This window comes from Talpa occidentalis, unplaced genomic scaffold (assembly GCF_014898055.3).
Source record: "Talpa occidentalis isolate TD23 unplaced genomic scaffold, MPIMG_talOcc4v2.1 talOcc4.11, whole genome shotgun sequence".
NCBI classification, from domain to species: domain Eukaryota; kingdom Metazoa; phylum Chordata; class Mammalia; order Eulipotyphla; family Talpidae; genus Talpa; species Talpa occidentalis.
The window spans coordinates 41,818,627-41,840,391 of record NW_023601104.1 but is presented as its reverse complement, the minus strand read 5'-3'; the positions used below and the strand labels follow the sequence as shown (position 1 = coordinate 41,840,391).

Sequence of the window (21,765 nt, the reverse complement as noted above, 5' to 3'; positions counted from 1 at the left end):
CCCACTGGAAGATGCTTTAAACTTGTGACAGGCTCTGGGGTCTTGTTCTGGGCCATTCCTGCTTGGGTAGACTTTTACCCATGAGGGGATGGTTACCTTTGGGTGCTTGATTTAGAAACTATGTGTTGCGTCATGCAACACCATACTGATAAAGACAGGGGAGTCATGGAGCAGGCTGCACAAGGTAGGATGCTGCTGAGAGCAAGATCCTGGCCATTTTTATTGATAGAAAAATCATAGAGCATCAGCTACATGTGTTAGGAGGACAAGGAGAAAAGGATGGGTGAAACTCAGGAATGTCATCTAGGGCTTGGGGGGTACATGAGTCTGCTGACCATGTTATCAGCTTGATGACCAAGTGTTGTAATCGAAACTAGACCCCAGACCCCAGTCCTAATCTTATCAACAAGGCATTCCACTGATAAGCTTCTGGGGTCTCTTGTCATACATCGGTCCTTGCACCCCGCCCCCCGGGCATTCCTGGTCATACCTCTTGATGCATACCCTTCCCAGAGTGATCATGCTTTGTACTCTTGATTGCTATGAAAAGCACCTTGTAAGGTTTGGCTCATATAACTGTGACTAGACAGTTCTCACCTTTTTGTAGGAATGCAGAACTGCAGGTAACCATAATGGTGGCTGAGCAGGCCGCTTAAGACTAGCAGACTCACAACTATGTTCTTCGTCTTTTTTGTGTTGTTTCCTAATTATAGTAAATTTCCTTCCCATTAAAGTTAAAAAAAAAAAAGAGCTGGGGCAGGGGTATTGTAGGTTATCTGTCTTTGCTAATTTGCCTTACCTAAAGAAAAAGTAAATTCTGGTATCGTCATGACAGGAAATAGTTTCACAACTTGGATCAAGGCACCTGCCAGAGTTGGACTTCTTCCTTTCCAAGGAAAGTGGGAGATAAGGACTGTATCTTCCTTGACATCCCAGGTCCTTGAGAAAAACCTCCCTGGGTTTTAAGAACATCCTAAAAAGATGCTTTTAAAAAAGGATTGAGTTCTCAAAGTGTAGAGTGAGAAATTATAATTACTGGTTTTCAAAAATAAATTCTTTAAGAAAAGGGCAGTAAGGGATCTGGAGTGCTGGTCAGTCTAAGTTTCTATTAAACTCAGGGGAACATTAGGGTGGTCTTGGTGAGATACCTCAGTAGCTACAACTTCTCCCAGGACTGCCCCTTCTCTATACCTTTCAACTCATCTATAAACTGGCATAGTTGGCCAACCTCCCAATGGTTGGCCTTGGATCACCATGGAAGAATAACAGTGGCACACCATGGACTCTTTTTCTCAGGAGTGACTATTTTCCACATCTGAACCAATATTGATACCAAGCCACTGCTCAAAGTGCATAAAGCCAATAATATGGCACCAGCATTTTGAAAGAAGATAAGGCTCAGGCCTCCCTGGTGGAGTAAGGGGTTAAGAAGCAGACTGTGAAGCTGTCCACAGCCTCTGGAGCACGAGTTTGATCCCCGGCCAGGGAGCTACCTACATGGTGCAGCAGACCTCTCCTGACTCGCCTGCTGCTCCCCTCAGCAGTGTATTTCAGTCAGTCTGCCTGTTCTGCTCCCCATTCTGTCTCTGGTGAATCCTCTCACCACCTGTGCCCCAGCTCTTGTATGCATAAATAAATAAATCTTAAAAAAAAAAAAGATAAGGTGTACTGTGAATTGGTTTATTATAAGTAGACAGGAGCAAGAATCTCAAATTTGATTTTTGGCCCAGGAAAGGGGAGGCGTTTATATCATTTTGTGGGGAGCAGGGTTGAGATAAGAGGAGTTAAATTTTATTGGCTAAGGGGCAGACTAAGGGCAAAGGAACATGGACTGTGCTGAAATCACCAGAGCGTGACCAATGACTGAAGGTTCCTGATGGATACTACCCTGGCTTCTGAATATGTAGTCCTTGGGGTCCCTCTTCTTGTCTTCTTAGTCCCAGAAAGTTAACTTAAGGTCAATTATTTCTGCATGTGGAATGCATGACTCATAACTGGACATCACACTGTGTTGCTTCAGCAAAGACAAGCTCAATATAAAGTTAACCATGCCCAACTGTTTCTGCCACAATTTTAATATGGGTTTCCCTCCCTGTCTCACTTCCTTCTTTCTTCCTTCCTTTTAAAAATCCACAGTCATCATTGCTTCCAATCCCTTTTTTGTTAATTAAGTGGTGTAAGCATGCACCAAATTTTTCCAGGTAGAAAGAATATTTTCTGGTTCTAGAAGGCTTGCATCCCCACTCCAGGAATCCAATCTTGAGGTGGAGCTGTGCACCACCATGGTGGCCTATTTTATTCCTGCAATTATTTCCAGCCACTCACCTGCTCCCAGGAGACAGTTCATGGGGACTTCTCTCTGTTCATAGCATGAAATTTGCTTATAAACCCCCTGAAGTCCCTGTCTAAACATATTGCTTATTTATGTTCACTGTTCTACGCAAGAGACTGGGTTTTTCCCCCTGAAATTTTCCAAGATTTTTTTGCTGAGGCCAAGCATATAACAGATATGAAATAAATATTGGCTGAATGAATGATGAGCATTGTTTGTAAAAATTGCAGTTACTTAAGATTTCTAGTGTACATAGCTAAGAAATCTTTGCTTAGTCATTAAATACGTATTGTGTAACCATCAAAAGGAAAGAAGGTAAATTGCAGCAAGTTTCTTTAAAATGTTTTCACCAAAGCTGTGTTTTTAAACCTTTTTCCACCTCCTCTTCTTTACCGAGGCACACAGAAAGAAGTACATTTTTCCATGGCAACCTACTACACACACACACACACACACACACACACAAATTTCACAAAACCGTTTTCACTCTCACTGTAGTTTCAGTAACTCTGATATTTTTCTGTTGTTTCGTATCTTTAAAATACAATTGTAATTTTTCAAACCCACTCTCCCGAAGGTGGTGGCAGTGGTGCTCTCCTGACAGGAACTTCTCAGTGCAGAGTGGTGAGGGAGATGCCAGTCCCACCAGCCCCTGGCACCCATCACCACCCAACCTTTTGGGTGGTGCCAGGGAGACTGAGTTGGAGACCCAAAGTAGACTTCACTTTGGTCAGACAATATAGTCATTTACCCTTCATGGTGACAACAGATCCCAGGCTTCTGCGCAGAAGTTATCATGCTGATCAACAGTCCCAGTGTCTGCCAAGAGGAGAAGCAGTGACCTGTGGGGAGAGGTGTTAGATGTCAGCTATGAAGGAGTCTGTAACTACCAAAGAAATCAAACATCAGGGGGCAATATATGAAATGTAGAAACAGTATTCAATTGAGGATCTCAAGTTTGCAAGAAAATCCTACCACAACGCCCTGTTGAAGTTGTCTATTATGTCAATAGAAGAACTTGCACATATATTTAGTGATTTGTATGCTTACATACCTCTGCATGAAGATGTGTTACAAGAATAGGAGAGGCAACCTAGCCTGGTAGAACAGAGGAGCAGATTGGTCACATTTTAGTGAACTTGTTGCCAGGCTTGCATGCCTACAAAGGCTGCTCTAGTAACCATCTGGCTGCCAAAGCTCTTCTTAATCAAAAGAAATGGAGTCCAAGAGTCCAGGAATTCCTTCAGTTGTGTCAGGAGTCTCCCTTTAGTCAAAAACTAGAACTTTGGGGCTTCCTAATACTCCCTGAAGTCGTGTAATCTAATTTAACTTTACTGTTAAAAGAAATTCTGAGACATACTCCAAAAGACCACCAGCTTCTGGAGGAAACGTTATCAGTAATGCACGGAGTTCTTTCAATTATCAACTTGAGGAAAGGCAAATCAGAATGCCAATATTACATTGACAGTCTGGAGCATCCGGATGAAAAGCAGAAGGATCATAGAATTAAAACAAGCAAAATATTGCTTTGCCATGGGGAACTGAAGAATAAAATGGACATGAGCTTTGCCTTTTCCTGTTGCATGACATCTTGGTTTTGACTCAGCCTGTTGTATAAAATGAATGTTTCTCTTTTTTTCTTTTTTATTTATTTGTTTGTTTGTTTGTTTTGTTTATACATGCACTGGGTACAGTCAGAAGCGCAGGAGGGTGAGAGAATTCACCAGAGCCAGAGTGGGGAGAGAGCAGGCAGAAGGACCGAGGTACACTGCTGAGGGGAGCAGCGGGCGGCAGGAGAGGTCTGCGCGCCATGTGGGACCCTCCTCCTGTGGCCGGGGAGGAGTCGGGGATCGAACCAGCGCCGCAGAGGCCGCGGGCAGCTTCGCAACCCAGCGCTCAACCGCTGCGCCACCAGGGAGGTCCTGAATGTTTCTCTTACCAGGTTTACAGGCAACCACCCCAGTCCAGGGGTTGGTTTTGGAAGACCTGCAGGGTGGAGATGTTAGGATGGGAAGGTCTTTTTGATGGGCTTTGAGCAACTCAGATAAAGCCAAAAATATCTTTAGAGCTCGTTTCCAAGGCCCCCCTCCAGGGCAGTCTCACACCCTACACGCCAAGGATGTGTTCCACAAGCAGCTGAAGTTCAGTTACATCCAAGCTGCCATGCCCTTTCCAGCAGGTGTCTAGGCCAGCTGAGCTGCAGGGTTCGCCAGACCTCCAGGAGGAGTGTGAAAAAAAATCACCCCTTTGCCCACAATGTGAGAGGCCAGAGAAGTGCATCCATAGCAGCTAGTGTGACTCAGGTCAGAGTTAATGGGGACACTTCAGAATGTGGTTCTGTGGCGCTTTTGAAATGCTTTTGAAATGCAGTGCCCACTGCTTAAGAGTGTAAAAATCCATGGATGACAACCTGGCTTCCGAAAAGCAAGGGACAAAGCCCAATTTGGTGGCAAATAGAAAGAGACTTTGGTATAAAGGAAGCCCTGTACATTAACTGGTGGAGAGACTTTATTTATAAAAGTGTACAGTTTGTTTTTCCTTGTCATGTGAGCATGTAATGAGAACATTGCAGGGTTACTTAATACCAATCTTAACATCTTCTGTGGTTTTGGTTGTTTTTCCTTTTTTTTTAATGGCAGATATAGATATATGCAGATTACTACTCAACTGCAGGGGGGTTTGTTTTATTTTGGTAGTTTTTAAGATGTGTTCTCAGATAATTCAGAACATGCGAATCTGGTAATTTTAATCAAATGAAATATTTATTACCAATATTTCTTTGATAAACTTTGTGTAGACTTTCCAGTTTTAACATTGGCATCTGAAATCTATGTGGAATCTATGTTTGTAATCTTTTAGAATTTACACTGAGGTTTAAGTTCCTTGGGAAACAAGCCATCGAACTTAATAGATTTTCCATTTTATCAACTAGGATGCTTTATATAAGTTTGTTTTTCACTGCACATTCCTAATTTTTCATTCATTTAACCTGCCAATTATTTTTTTAATTGTAATTTTAAGTATTTCTTTTTTTTTATTTTAATGCCTTTTCAAATTGACATGTCTTTAAAGTATTTTTTCTTCCTTGATTATACACAGACATATATAATTTTTAAAAAATCATATTAACCTAACAAAGTGAAACCAAGTCACACTGATTTTGAGCCAATTTCAAAAACTCCAAGGTTGAAAGTGTAATATTTTGGGGTGGTGAACACACATAAAATGACTCAGCATATTCTGGATTACTGAAAGAAAACTGCTTTCATGGTTTGCTGAAAGTTTTAGTGGTGTCTGAAAACAAGAGGGAAAGCAATTGACTGGAAATAAGTAAAAAAAGAAGGAAAAGGAGAATGGATTTGTCTTAAAATAAAAATGTTCTGGTTGTGCCAGAATGTGAATGAAGAGAGAAAAAGCTAAACCTGAGGGTATATAGTTAGTAGTAGAAGGTTTGAGGGGAAGGGATTTTATTTGCCTTGGTTTATAATACCTGCAAGTAATGAGTTTGAAGTGAAACAATGAAATGTGTTGAGAATTTGACCATATTATGTCAATTTGGTAGATTTACTCATAAGGTGGTAAAAGACTGTTGAATTTTTTATTGTAAAATATTTCTGTTAAAATGAGATCCTAGTCTTTAAAGGGAGAAAGAACTAAAATTTCCTATGTCATGGCAGATTTATAATGTTGGTCGATCCAAATAAATGTTGACTATTTTGTGAAATATATTTGGCTAGTGAAAACCCCAAAACTATCAATAGATCAATCCAAATAATTATTCTGTGTAAATTAATTATGGAATTTTTATCATATAAAATAATATAAATTATTAACACATAATCATCCTTAAAAAATGTGAATTGAGACTAGTTGTTTTACTTTTGTGATCCACTACTGATTGAGACCTACAATTTGAAAGACACTATTCTAAAAGTCACTTTACAAGTGGTAGTAAAAAAACCTGCTTACTGTATTTAATATAAAAGCCATAGCCGGGTATATTTTAAATTCTGAATATATTAAATTCTAGAAAATTAGTGTTGTCTGGGGAAAGGGAAAGGAGGTCGGATTCACAGGGTTATAAGTCTCCAGAACTGAGCATTAAATTTGGGAAGGTGGATAAAAATGGGAGGAGATAAGTGGCACAGATAGGAATAGATTGTAATACTAGTAACTTCATTTCATAAATTCTGCTGAAAACAGTCGGGCACACTCCTGAGTCATGGGACCTAAAAATGTCTAATTCCCAGATGGTATCACCAGCATAGTGTGAACAATATGTTCTTTTAAAAGTAATTCAGTTTCATTTATTTTTAATGACAAAGTAATACATAAATACATTCTTGTCATAAAAATGATGACACAGAAAAAAGTTTCTCTTGACTCTGATTCTCCTCTCTAATTTTAGTGACTTTTCAAGAACCATTTTTTTTTTCACTATTACAAAAGTTTAATTAAAAAGTTCAATAAGGCCGGCAGACCTCTCCTGTCTCGCCTGCGGCTCCCCTCAGCAGTGTATTTCAGTCAGTCTGCCTGTTCTGTTCCCCCTCTGTCTCTGGTGAATCCTCTCAACCTCCTGCACATCTGGCCTGTACCCCAGTTCTTGTATAAATAGATAAATCTTTAAAAAAAAAAGTTCAATAAGAAAATGTACATGACCCAGTTCTTATATCATAGTAAAAAGATGCAGTGGAGAGGGGGCACGTGGAAGCAACTGATATCTCTGGTGAACCCAGACTTTGTTTATACTCTGACCAAGGCTTCTAACATGATCCTATTTCCTTCTATCACCACCATCCCAACATCATTCTGGCATCTTCCACAAGATTCATAAAAGGATCAAATTCCCTTTATTTTTTCCTTGGACATGTCTACCACCATTTAATTTCAATGATAACTTTTGTCCATAAAATTTTCAACTTATGAAGGTAACCTTTGTTCATGGTGTCTACTAGTCAGCAGAAAGATGCCTCCAGATGAAATTCAGGGCCTCTCTCCCATTCCCCATGTATAAACCTGCTGAGAACTACTTTCAGTTTTAATATACTTCAAGAACTGTCAATGGGAATGGACATATAGAGATATATGTAAAATATATTTAAAACTTAACTGGTATTGTAATGAGTATTTTGTTCTGTAACCTGGTAGTTTTGTTTTTTTTTTTTTTTAACAAAACAATGTTGTGGAGATTTTTCTACATTCGTGGATATAGCTACATCTTGTTCTTTCTAATGCAATTATCGATATATATATTGGGTGTAGCTATATCATTTTAAACATTTGTTTTTGCTTGTTTGTTCTGTGTTTTGCTCCTTCCTCTCCACCTTTCTTGCTGTGATGTTGTGACATAAGAAATGTCTAGTTGATCATCTTCCCAAATCTTGGCACAGAGCCCCTAAAGCTCTTGGAAGCTCCTTCGTGATTGTCTTTTGTATGCTAGTGAGGTGACTATTAGGGGGTGGGAATTGGTTTTCTGAGGGAAAACCCTGTGATTTGAGAGTTGAAGCTTTCAGTTTCCCTCACCCTCACCCCCCACCTCTGGGGAGAAAAGAGGGACTCAGTCATCACTGATCAGTGATTTAATCTATTGTGACTGCATAATGGAACTTCCACAAAAATCCAAAATGAAGGGGTTCCCAGAGCTTCTGTGTTGGTAAACGCAGGAAGGTTCTAGAAGAGTGACGTGCTTGAAGCGAGGACATGGAAGCTACACACTCCTCCGCACATAGTGAGCAGTATGCAGCTCTCCCATCTAGCTGTCCCTGAGTTGTGTCTTCTATAATAAACTGATAGTAGTGAATGGAACGTTTCCCTGAGTTCTATGGGAATTCAGGAGGCAATAAAAAAAGACAACGCATATTTATTTGGTATTAAAGAAGTGAAATTTGGATTACACAGATTCAGGTAGACACCTAGAGTTTGCCTCAAAGAGAAGTAAAGTTGGGGGGTTTGTGGAAGGAAAGAGGAAGTTGAGGCTTCCTGGCTTCACTTTTAAAAAGAGGCTTGGTGGACATCAAAATTTCAGATAGTAAATTATTGAAACTGAGGAGGGGCTTGTGAAGACTCCTGACTTATAGCTGGTTGATCAGAAGTATGAAAGACCCAGGCTTGCACTTGGTATCTGAAGTCAAGGGCAGCTTGTGGGATTGAGGGATTCAGGGGAGTCAGTGTCAAACTTAAATTCTAGGACACCCAGTTGGTGTCCACAGAGAATTAGAGAAATGTTTGGTGTTGAAAACCCACACTTTTGGTATCAGAGTGACCTGCCTTCTTTTGAGTTATTTTAATATCTTTTAAACATTGCCGGACCCCTTACCTTTTTCACTGTCCTATGATTGTCTTATGTAAATTAAATATCTCATCAGACTAAGTTATAATTTACATTTTCAACCATAAAACATTTCAAGAACTTAAAAGAACAGTATTTTATTGAGTGAACATTTATCATTCCCGTATCCTTGCCTCGATCCTGACCTTCTAAGTTACCTCCTGTATCATTTCTCTTCTGTCTGAAGGACTTCCTTTAGCAGTTCTCTTAGCGCACACCTGCTGGCTGGGGATTCTGTCAGTTTTCCTTCATCTGAGTATGTCTTTATTTCACCTTCATTCCTGAAGTATATTTTCACTGAAAATAGAGTTCTGAATTGACAGTTATGTTTTTTCAGCACTTTAAAAATGCTCTGTCAAGCATTTCTATTCACTGCTTGTGGTGGGGTCAAGAGATCCAGAAGTTACAAACTTGATGATTTCAGTTTCCACCCTGCCCAGTATCACCAAATCAGAGGGCCATTTATGCAAGCCATAAGCAGGGCCACCAGAGGGTGATTAGCCATTCAGCAAATATTCATGAGGCCTAGCCCATGTTTGGAGCTATCTGGGGTGCCAAAGATAGCGCAAGGAACAAATGCAGAGACAGAAATCTCTGCTGTACCGTAACACGCCCTCCCCTTTGGGGGGTTTGTCTCTTTTTCTTACCAGCACTCATACATAAAGAGCATATGTTTTCCTTCTTTCATCCTTGGCACAGCTTCCAGTATGGGGATAAGCAGAATAGAAAATAGGGAAAAAACATGGATGTAAGGAAGGCAGTGGTGAGTGGGACAGGTATCATTTGACCCTTCAAAACTCAGAGCAACACTGATACCATCAAAAAGAACCTCTCTTCCTCCCTCACCCCTCCTTCAGGGCACCAGGTTCTTTCTTTCCTTTCTTTAGCCTATTGTTCGAGGCATGGGTTCTCTTTACCATGCAGCATTCAGCTTGTGGATATGATCAAGGGCTCAGGGAACAACCTGGCCTCACCCTCTGGTGAGGGAAGGAAGTGTTGGAAAGGGATTTCTCTCCTAAAGCTCTCCTTCCTGCTTTCTTCAGCCAGAAGCAACCAGGGGAAACCTGGTCCCGGTGGAGAGAGTGGGACAATGAATGGGCTTTTATTTGCCCTCAATTCAGGAGAGATACCTATAGGTTTTCTCTTTTTTTCCCCCTTATATGTTTGCTGATATATCAAAACATCAAAATTGATCTGAGTTTTCTATAGAAACCATTCGGTGTTCCTCCTTCTCAGGATCAGGGAAAGGTTAGGAGCAGGGACTCTATGTCATGAAGGTGGACATATAATGTTTTGCCAGGAAGAGACTTGGGTGATGTGACTGTATGTGGACTGAACACGTGCATCCCCAAATTCATGTGTCAGAACCTTAACCTCTGATGTGATGCTATTTGAGGGTAGGGCCTGTGGGGAAGCAATTGAGATTAGATGAGGTCATGAAGGTAAACCTCTGAGGAATCAGTCCCCTTCTAAGAGCCATGAGAAAACTTGTTCCTCTTTCTGCCATGGAAGGACCCAGCAAGAAGATGGTCATCTATGAATCAGCTCTGCACCAGGTACCAAGTCTGCAGGAACCTTGACCTTGGGCTTCTGGCCTGCAGAACTGTGAGAAACAAATCTGTTGTTTAAAAGCCACCCATTCTATGACATTCTGTTTTAGCCACCCAAACAGACAAGACAACTTGTAAGGTCCATTAGGACCTTACACCTTGTTCACCACTTATACCTGGGGTCTAGCTCTGGTGTATTACAAGTGTTTCACCAATTACTGTTAAAGGACAACCTCTAAGGGCCTCCCAAGTGGCACACGGGGTTAAGACGCAACCTATGATGCTCACCACAGCCACTACAGTACAAGTTCGATCCCCAGCCAGGGAGGTGACCTTCATGGTGCAGCAGACCTCTCCTGTCTCTCCTGCTACTCCCCTCAGCAGTGTATTTCAGTCAGTAGTCAGTCTGCCTGTTCTGTTCCCCACTCTGTCTCTGGTGAATCCTCTCACACCCCACACCTCTGGCCTGTACCCCAGTTCTTGTATGTATAAATAAATAAATCTTAAAAAAAAAAAAAAAGGACAACCTCTTAACACCATTGAGAAGATGTTTTCTGGAAAGAATACAAGGGAGGGATCTGATGGCTATAGTAACTGAGGATCATTTCCTTCAAAGTGGGTTAGAAGGAGATACATATTCTGTGTGCTGGGTTGCCTGGAATGTAGAAATTTAGAGGTGTGTCTGCATTAGGGTCTCTCCAGATGTCTACAATGCTATCAATAAAAGTTATTTTGAGCATTTATAAATTTTTAAATTTTACGTTTGTAGGACTGTACTAATATATTTTGTGTATAATAAAATTTAAGCAAAACATAAATTTTTAAAAGATACAATAAAAATAAATATACAAAGAAGTTACAGTTTTCCCTGTACTCTAATGAATGATTTTAAGTCTCCCCAGAGTTTAGTTTGCTCTCCTATTATAAAAGGAATTTTTCTGGGCTTCAGGTACAGGGTTGAGGGGAGATGTGAACCCAGCGTGACCTGTGCTGCAGGAGCAGGGCTGGGTCTGCCAAGTCTAGCCCACAGTTGCAGTGACCAAGAAAACCCCTGGCTCACCTCTGTCATCAAAATGTACTTTTGTCATGACCATAATACAACAGTTCAACTAATTGCATGTTTATTCCTATTTCTGCTAGTAGGCTACATGGGTCTTTAAGGAAGGACATGTTTATTTTCCCTCGTGTATCATCATATAATGCATGGGTAATCAAAAAGCCCTTTCAGACAGTTTGTATTAATTACTTTTGCTGCATAACAAATCATTTCAAAACGTAGTGGCTTCAAACAGTAAACATTTATTATTTATTTCACCACTCTGTGTTGTGTTGATTGGGTGGTGCTTCTGGTCCTACTCTGGCTGGATGATCTAGAATGACTCACACTGTCTGCCAGGTGACTACAGACACCGGTGGGTCCAGCGCGTGCTCGCAGAACCACCCACTCACATGCGGCGTTTCCAAGAAATAATAAAAAACTGTTGGTTAAATGACCATGTTTGGGGGGGGGTTGTTACACACTGAGAGCTAACTATGCAATTCTTGTGATGCCGTCTAGTGATCAAGCAGGTACTGTCATCACGGGAGAAGTAATCACACTTTTGCCTAAGGCTAGAGTAGGGTACAGGATTTCAGTTTGAAACAATTCTGTCTGAAGTGACTAATTCTTGATTTGATGATGTCCTTGGAATTTGCTAATAGACCTTTTGTTGTTATACTAATAATATTATAATATAAACTACAGCATGGCATATTACACAATTTTATTTATATATAGTGTAATACATTATAGTTAATATATTATTACTTTTGTTCCGTTTGTTACATTATAATATCATATCACTTTTGGTTTTATGTTATTTTTTCTATCTTGTAATTTTTCTTTTATTGTTATCTATGGTTATTTTTTAATGTACCAAAGTTTAAATATTATGAAATAAAATATTTTCTTTATGGAGACTGTCTTTGCATCTTTGTTTAGGTTTTGTGTTCCTGGGATGTGTTAAGTATTAATTGATTTTTTTGGTTTTTAATTTGAATAGTTTTATTACTTTTATTTCTATGCACTGTGAAGCTCTTTTTTTTTTTTTTTATAAATTTTATTGTTATATTCCCCATACAATTGCCGCCCCCCATTCTGACCCCAATCCCTCCCCTCCCGCCCCCGCCCCCCTAAAAGTGTCTCTGGTTCATAGTTTTTTGTTGATTTTGATTTTCACTTTCTTATAGTTTTTCATTTTCCTGGTCCATTATTTAAGTTTTCTAGATTCCTGCTATGAGTGAGACCATCCGGTATTTTTCTTTTTCTTTTTGGCTTATTTCGCTGAGCATGATCCCTTCCAGCGCCATCCATGTTGCAGCAAATTGCATGTGTTTATCTTTTTTGAATGCTGAGTAATATTCCATGGTATATATGTACCACATCTTCTTGATCCAGTCATCTATTTTTGGGCATTTGGGTTGTTTCCAAAGCTTAGCTATTGTAAACAGTGCTGCTATAAACATAGGGGTGCAGGTGTTCTTTGGAATTGATGTTTCTGTGTCCTTTGGGTAAATACCTAGGAGTGGAATTGCTGGATCCTATGGAAGCTCTATGTTTAGTAGGTCCAGAAATCTCCACACAGCTTTCCACAGTGGTTGGACCAGTTTGCACTCCCACCAACAGTGCAGAAGAGTTCCTTTTTCTCCACACCCTCGCCAACATTTGTTGTTGCTAGTTTTTTTAATATGTGCCATTCTCACTGGTGTAAGATGGTATCTCATGGTAGTTTCGATTTGCATTTCCCTGATGACAAGTGATGTTGAACATTTTTTCATATGCCTGTTGGCCATTTGCATTTCCTCTTCAGAGAAGTTTCTTTTAAGCTCTTCTGCCCATTTTTTGACTGGATTATTTTCTTTGTTGTTGTTGAGTCTCATCAGCTCTTTGTAGATTTTTGTGATCAGTCCTTTATCATTAGTGTTGGGTGCAAAAATGTTCTCCCAGTTGGTGGGGTTTCTCTTTGTTTTTGTTATTGTCTCTTTTGCTGTGCAAAAGCTCTTTAATTTGATATAGTCCCAGCTGTTTATCTTTGCCTTCACTATCACTGCTTTGGGTGATGTGTCTGTAAAGATGTCTTTGATGTGCAAATCACGTAGTGTTTCGCCTATATTTCCTTCTATATATTTTATGGTTTCAGGTCTTATGTCTAGTTCTTTAATCCATTTTGAGTTGATTTTTGTGTATGGTGTGAGGTGGTGGTCAAGCTTCATTCTTTTGCATGTAGCGACCCAGTTTTCCCAGCACCATTTATTGAACAAACTTTCTTTGCTCCAATGCATAGTCTTTGCTCCTTTGTCAAAGATTAGTTGACCATAAATCTGTGGGTTTATTTCTGGATTTTCTATTCGATTCCATTGGTCTGTATGTCTGTTCTTGTTCCAATACCATGCAGTTTTGATGATTATGGCTTTGTAGTATAGTTTGAAGTCTGGGAGTCTGATGCCTCCATTCCCTTCTTTTTTTTTCAGGAGAGCTTTGGCTATTCGGGGTTTTTTGTGATTCCATATGAATTTCATCAATAATTTTTCTATTTCTTTGAAGAATGACATTGAAATTTTGATTGGAATAGCATTGAATCTGTATATTGCTTTTGGAAGGATGGCCATTTTAATAATGTTTATTCTTCCAATCCATGAGCAGGGGATGTCTCTCCATTTCTTTGTGTCTTCTTCTATTTCTTTTAACAGTGTTTTATAGTTTTCTTTGTATAGGTCCTTTACCTCTTTTGTTAGATTTATTCCCAAATATTTGATTTTTTTTGTTTCAATAACAAAAGGGATGGTCTTTTCGATTTCTTCTTCTTCAGATTTATTGTTTGTGTATAGGAAGGCTACTGACTTTTGCGTGTTGATTTTGTATCCTGCCACTTTACTGAACTGATTGATGAGTTGAATTAGCTTTTCTGTGGAGTTTTTGGGGTTCTCTATGTATAATATCATATCGTCTGCAAATAGTGATAGTTTGACTTCTTCTTTTCCTATTTGGATTCCTTGGATGTCTTTCTCTTGTCTTATTGCCCTGGCTAGGACTTCCAGTATTATATTGAAAAGCAATGGTGAGAGTGGACATCCTTGTCTTGTTCCAGATCTTAATGGAATTGCTTTCAGCTTTTCACCATTGAGAATGATACTGGCTGTTGGCTTGTCATAGATGGCCTTTATGATGTTGAGGTATGTTCCTTGTATCCCAAGAACTTCAAGGGCTTTTATCATGAATGGGTGTTGCACTTTGTCGAAAGCTTTCTCAGCATCTATTGATATTATCATATGGTTTTTATATTTCTTTTTGTTGATGTGTTGGATAACGTTGATTGATTTTCGGATGTTAAACCATCCTTGTGCCCCTGGAATGAATCCAACTTGGTCGTGGTGAATTATCTTATGGATACATTGTTGGATTCTGATAGCTAAAATTTTATTGAGGATTTTTGCATCAGTGTTCATTAGGGAGATTGGCCTGTAGTTTTCCTTTTTTGTGTTGTCCTTGTTCGGTTTTGGTATTAGTGTAATGTTGGCTTCATAGAACGTGTTTGGTATTGTCCCTTCCTTCTCAATTTTTTGGAAGAGTTTGTGAAGGATAGGCACTAATTCGTCTCTGAATGTTTGGTAGAATTCATTTGTAAATCCATCAGGTCCTGGGCTTTTGTTTTTGGGGAGGTTTTTGATTACCATTTCAATTTCGCTAATTGTAATTGGTCTGTTTAGGTGTTCTATTTCTTCTTTATCTAGCTTTGGGTGATTGTAGAGTTGTAGGAATTTGTCCATCTCCTCTAGATTGTTAAACTTGTTTCCATATAACTGTTCATAGTAGTTACTGATTATTCTTTTGATTTCTGCTGTGTCCGTTGTGATTTCTCCTCTTTCATTGATGATCCTGTTTATTTGTGCTTTCTCCCTTTTTTCCTTTGTGAGCCTGGCTAGGGGTTTGTCTATTTTATTGATTTTTTCAAAGAACCAGCTCTTGGTTTCATTGATCTTTTGGATTGTTTTTTTAGTTTCAATTTCATTTATTTCTGCTTTGGTTTTTATTATTTCTTTTCTTCTACTGGTTTTGGGGTTTTCTTGTTGTTCTTTTTCTAGATCTTTGAGCTTCGAGATTAGGTTGTTTCTTTGCGTTCTTTCTTGTTTCTTGATGTGAGCTTCTATTGCTATATATTTTCCTCTTATTACTGCTTTTGCTGCATCCCATACATTTAGGATATTGGTGTCCTCCTTGTCGTTCAATTCAAAAAATTTTTTAATTTCTTCTTTGATCTCCTCATTAGTCCAATGGTCTTCCAGTAGTGTGGTTTTTAATCTCCATGAGGTAGGAAAGTTCCTTGCCTTCTTTTTATGGTTTATTTCTAGTTTGATGCCTTCATGGTCAGAAAAGATGGTTGATATGATTTCAATCTTGGTGTATCTGTTGATGTTTGTCTTGTGCCCCAGTATGTGATCGATCCTGGAGAATGATCCGTGTGCGCTTGAGAAAAATGTGTACTCCGTTTTTTTGGGGTTTAGTGTTCTATAGATGTCTGTTAAGCCCAATTGCTCTAGGTCTTTATTTAGAGCTTTGGTTTCTTTACTTATTTTTTGTCTTGTTGATCTGTCCATTGTTGATAGTGGTGTGTTGAAGTCTCCCACTACGTATGTGTTTTCTCTGATGTCTGTTTTCAGAGAGGACAACAGTTGTCTGATATATTTTGGTGCTCCTTCGTTTGGTGAGTATATGTTGAGTGTTATTTCTTCTTGAAGTATTGTCCCCTTGATCATAATGTAGTGACCATTGGGGTCTCTTTTTATCTTTTTGAGTTTGAAATCTGTTTTATCTGATATAAGTATAGCTGTTCCTGCTTTCTTTTTTGGTCCATTTGCTTGTAGGATTGTTTTCCATCCTTCAACTTTGAGCCTATTTGTATCTTTTGTAGCTAAATGTGTTTCCTGGAGACAGCAAAAGGTTGGGTTTTGTTTCTTAATCCAGGCTGCAACTCTGTGTCTTTTTATTGAAGAGTTTAGTCCATTTACATTTAGAGTTAATATTGATATGTTAACATCTGTATTTGCCATTGTGTTTGTCTTTCCTTTGATTTTATTTATTTATTCTTTTAATAACTTTTTTTTTTTTTTTGGCCTTCTTTCATTGTTATTCGTCGCTCTGAGGTTCTGGCTTTAGAACTCCTTGTAGTATTTTTTGGAGTGGGGGTTTAGATGCAATGAAATTCCGGAGTTTCTGTTTGTCTGGGAAGGTCCATATTCTTTCTTCAAAGAGGAAGGAGAGCTTTGCGGGATAGAGTATTCTTGGTTGGCATCTGTTTTCTTGGAGTCTGTTGACTATGTCCCTCCACTCTCTCCTTGCCCGTAGTGTTTCTTCGGAGAAGTCTGATGTCAGCCTGATTGGTTTTCCTTTGAATGTTATCTGTTTCTTCCCTCTTGCCAGCTTCATTATTTTTTCCTTGTCCTGGATTCTTGGGAGCTTTACTATTATGTGTCTTGCTGTATTTTTCCTTTCGTCGTGGAAGTTTGGTGTTCTTCTTGCTTCTTGTATATCAATTTTCAGCTCCTTCTTCACATTTGGGAAGTTCTCTTCAATTATCTCTTTGAATATTTTCTCTGTTCCTACATCTCTCTCCTCTCCTTCTGGTATTCCTATAACTCTTATATTTCCTTTCCTCATGGAGTCCGATAGTTCCCGAAGTCTTTCTTCGTTCTTTTTCCTTCGTACTTCTCTTTCCTTCTCTGTTTTGGTTCTTTTTATTTCTGTGTCTTCAAGATTACTTATTCGTTCTTCCATTTCATCTATTCTGCTTTCATTGCTTTTCCCAGAATTCTTTAGTTCTTCCATTAATTCTTTGATCTCCTGCATTTCTTTTACTTCCCTCTTTAGGGACTCAATTTCTTTCTTCTGACCATTGTTTTCCCTCTCTAGGGACTCAATTGCATTCTTCTGATCGTTGATTATTTTTCCCTTATCATTGTTTTCCTTTATGACTTCTGTCAGTTTTTTAATCACGGCAATTTTAAATTCTCTTTCTGGAAGGCTCAGAAATTCTTCCAAGTTATTGTCGTTGCAATCTGGGGGCTGGCTTTCTTTTTGTGGTGTGCTTTTTCTCTGGAGAGTTGCTAGGTTGCGTGTGGTTCTTCTCCTCCCTACTGTCTGTTTTCTAATTTGCCGTATGCGTTGGGACACTGTGTTGTTGGGACTTGCCGGCATCTTGGGTGGGCTTCTCTGTTCCCCTCTGGTTCTTCCAGGAGTCATCTGTTAGTTTCAAGCAGCCTTTACTGGAGAAAGGTCCCTGTTCTAAAATGCCGATGTGGGGACACACTCCCCTGTGCGCCTGGTCTGCCCCGGCGGTGGGTTCCTGCTCCCCTCTGGGCTTGGACTGCAGGCCAGAGGGGGTCTGGCGTGGGCGAACTTCCCCCGCTCACCTCTGGCTCCTGAGGAAGCCTTCTGCAGGTAGTCTTTACTGAAGAAATGTCCCTGTTCTAAAATGGTGATGTGGGACACACTCCCTGCGCTTCTGGTCTCAGGCACACTATTCTGCGCGCCTGGTCTGCCCCGGCTGTGGGTGCTCGCTCTCCCTGTGGGCTCAGACTACTTGTTCAGAAGGGGCCCGGTGTGGGCTAACTCCCCAGCTGGCCACTAGCTCCTTCAGTAGCCTGTGCTGGGGTCAAGTCGCTAGGTGGCGCCAGAGATCTCTCCTAGAGCCCTTGGGGAGCTGATTTTCCACCCAGTGGGACAGGGAGCAGAGCGGGGATGGTAGGGTACACCTCAACGGCTTTGGGGTGCTGTGTCTGCCTTGTGCCCCACCGTCGTGGGGAACCCACGCCCCTAATTTCGTGCCCCGGGTCTCAGTTCCAAAGCCCTCAGTTCCAGGACGCGGGCTGTAGCCCAGATCAGTGGCGCGGGAATGGCGCCTTTTGAATCCCGCTCCCCTGCCTGGGCGCCTTGTTCCTGCTCACTCAGGGAGGGCCTCCGCCCGGGTCTCAGTTCCAAAGCCCTCAGTTCCAGGACGCGGGCTGTAGCCCAGATCAGTGGCGCGGGAATGGCGCCTTTTGAATCCCGCTCCCCTGCCTGGGCGCCTTGTTCCTGCTCACTCAGGGAGGGCCTCCGCCCGGGTCTCAGTTCCAAAGCCCTCAGTTCCAGGACGCGGGCTATAGCCCAGATCAGTGGCGCGGGAATGGCGCCTTTTGAATCCCGCTCCCCTGCCTGGGCACCTTGTTCCTGCTCACTCAGGGAGGGCCTCCGCCGTCTCCCCGCAAGCCTAGGTCGCAGGCGCAGGGCCCTGGGCAGCTGCAATCCGAGCGCCGCTTTCGCGCAAGCTTACCGGGCGGCCGGGGCTGTGTGCTGGTGCTGGGCTCCTCCTGGTGGGCGGGGCTCTCTTTACTGGCGCCTGGAGCTCACCTCCGCGGCGGATCCTGCAGGGTTCGCCTCAGCTCCCGTTCACGGGGTGTGGTGGCTGAAATAGTTCCTTTCCACTCACAGTCCCACTTGCTGCATCCGTTTTTCTTGTTGGGCGTTTTGGTTTGTTGTTTCCCTCGTCTCTGCCGGTCGGAGAGTGCCGCCTCTGTGGGCGGGGGAGGGGAGCAGGGTTCTGCGCTTCCCTCCCTTCTCGTCCTCTTTTATGGCAACTTTCTTCTTCGGGCAGTTTGCTGGAGTCGTCCGTTTATCTTCCCTGTCTCAGTTCTCACTGGGACCTGCCGCTTTTCCTCCCTATTAACTTTTTTTAATGGGAGATCTTACTCGCAGCGTCTCCTCGCCGCCATGTTGCTCCGCCCCCAAGTCGAAGCTCTTTTTAAGCTCATGTAATTTGGGGTTGTTGTAGCTGCTGAGTAAACAGATCCTTTTATCATGGTGAAACAATCCTTTCATCTATTACAAAATTCTTTATTTTGAAATTTACTTTGCTTGGTATTAGCATTTTCACAACACTTTTCTTTTTTTCCTTTTTTTTAAATTTTATTTTATTTATTTATTTTTTTATAATAAATTTTATATTTATATTCCCCATACAATTGCAACCCCCTTATTTTGACCCCAATCCCTCCCCTCCCCGCTTCCCACCCCCCAAAGAGTGTCTCTGGTTGATTTTGATTTTCACTTTCTTATAGTTATTCATTTTCCTGGTCCCTTATTTAAGTTTTCTAGATTCCTGCTCTGAGTGAGACCATCCGGTATTTTTCTTTTTCTTTCTGGCATATTTCGCTAAGCATGATCCCTTCCAGCGCCATCCATGTTGCTGCAAATTGCATCACACCACTTTTCTTATGGTTAGCATTTTGAAGATACAACTTTTACTATCCTTTTGTTTTCAACGTATCTGTCTCTTTGCATTTAAATTGTTTTTTATACAGTATAGCATCTTGCTTTTTCTAGTCATCTGAACCATCTCTGCTTTTTAAATTGAGTGGACAATCCTTGTACATTTAATATAATTATAGAAATGCCTGAATTTATGTTTCCCATCTTACTCTATGATTTCTATTTGTGCTCTCTGCTTTTCCCTCTGTTCCTGTCTTCTTCTGTGTTAGTCAAGGATTTTAAAATCTATTCAATTATATCTCTTCTATTATTTTTTAAGCAAAACTTTTTTGTTATGTTTTTTAGTGGTTGCCATAGTGATTACATTGCATTGATTCATTAGGGTTTAACATGATTTAATATTGTACCATTTTACGTGTAACACAAGAAACATTCAACTGTATCACTTTAACTTATTCTCTTTTATGCAATTGTCATATGTTTTTCTTCTAAACGAATTACAAACCCGTGACGTTGGTTTTTTTTTTGTTGTTGTTGTTTTTGCTTTAAGCAGTCAACTATCTATAAAGAATTGAAGTAAGAATAAAAGTCTTTATTATTTATCCATATATTTAGTTTCCAGTGCTCTTCATTTCTTCCTGTAGTTCTAAGTCTCCTTTCTGCCTCAGCCAGATTTTTTCCTAACATTTCCTCTAGTGCAAGTTTTCTAGTAATGAACTCTCTCAGCTTTGACCATCTGAATGTCTTCACGTCTCCTTTAATTCTGAAGGATGACTTTACCACATATAAAGTCAATAATTTTGTTCTTGGGTTTTTGTCAGCACTCTGAAAAGACAGTTCCACTGTCTTCTGGCCCCCGTTATTTCTGATAAGTCAACTATAATTCTTGTCCTTACTTCTTTGTATGTAATGTGCCTTTTTTCTCTGGCTGCTTTGAAGATCATCTTTGATTTTGGCAATCTGATTATGACGTGCTTAAAGTCGTTTTCTTTATAATTATCTGGCTTAAGCTTCACTGAGTGTGGACCTGTGGGTTGATGTTTTTACTCAAATCGGGAAAGATTGTGTCCATTATTTCCTCAAATACCTGTTTTGAATCATTCTCTGCTCTCTACCTGGGACGCCAGGTATGATTCCTTAATACTGCTCCGCAGTCTTGGAGATGCTGTTCCCTCCTTCTCCCCAATCTTTTTTCCCATTATACTTCAATTTGGATGATTGCTGCTGGTCTATTTTGAGAGTTATCCATATGTTCTGCATTGTTAATCAGCTGTTAACTTTATCCAACAGACCTTAAATTTTAGCATATTATATTTTTCAAATGAGAGTTCTGTTTAGTTTTTTGGAGTTCCCAGTGTTCACTCATTATATCCATCTTTTCCTATAAGTCCCCTGACATATCTTTCATAGGTATGTTGAAATTCCGTCTGTTAATTCTAACATCCAGGTCATCTGTGGGTCTATCTCTAATAACTACTTTTACTTTTCAATAAGGATTGCAATCCCCCACTACACATATCTGTTAACTTTTTAACGATTTTTTGACTGTATATAATTCTACATTATGGATGATATATTTCTAGACCTTGCAGATTCTCTTATGTACTTTTGAATATCTCTGGATTTGTCCTGGCGGAAGTTAAGTCACTGGAAGTTTACCATGATCCTTTAAGAGTTTGGTTTTTGGGCCTCCCTGGTAACACAAGGGGTTAAGTTTCAGCACTATGAAGCTATCGGCAGCCACTGCAATACTAGTTTGATCCCTGGCCAGGGAGCTAACCCACATGGCAGACAGCAGACCTCTCCTGTCTCTCCTGCTGCTCTCCTCAGCAGCGTGATTCAGTAGATCTGCCTGCTCTGCTCCCCACTCTGTCTCTGGTGAATCCTCTTACCCCACCCTGGCACCTCTGGCCTACACCCTTCTTGTATGCATAAATAAATAAATCTTTAAAAAAAGAGTTTGGTTTTAAGTTTTATTAGAAGGGGCCTGTTTCAGTTTTACCTTTTGTTCTAGAGTAAAATGCTTATTCCTTTACCATGACCTTCATTCCTCAGACATTGCCCTTCTGGAGGTCAATGAAAATTACTCTCCTGAGCACTAAACCACTGCTCAAATCTCTGCCAGCATTCCATTGAGGATCTTTAGATCTTTCACCTTTTCATGCACCATTCTAGAGGTAGCTAAAGCTTTTGGAATTTTTCTTTTCTTTGATAAAAAACACTATATTGAGAACTATGGTTTTCGGAATAAGAGAAGTTTTTTTTTTTATTTAAA

At 40.4% G+C, this 21,765-nt stretch overlaps 2 pseudogenes; one reads left to right on the top strand and one right to left on the bottom strand.

The window, feature by feature from the left end:
* Positions 1–609: 609 nt before the first annotated feature.
* On the top strand, positions 610–4,826 carry LOC119238074 (neuroepithelial cell-transforming gene 1 protein-like; annotated as a pseudogene).
* A 2,249-nt stretch (positions 4,827–7,075) lies between these two features.
* The window catches only part of LOC119238073 (small nuclear ribonucleoprotein G-like), a 68,956-nt pseudogene continuing 54,266 nt past the window's right edge, over positions 7,076–21,765 (bottom strand).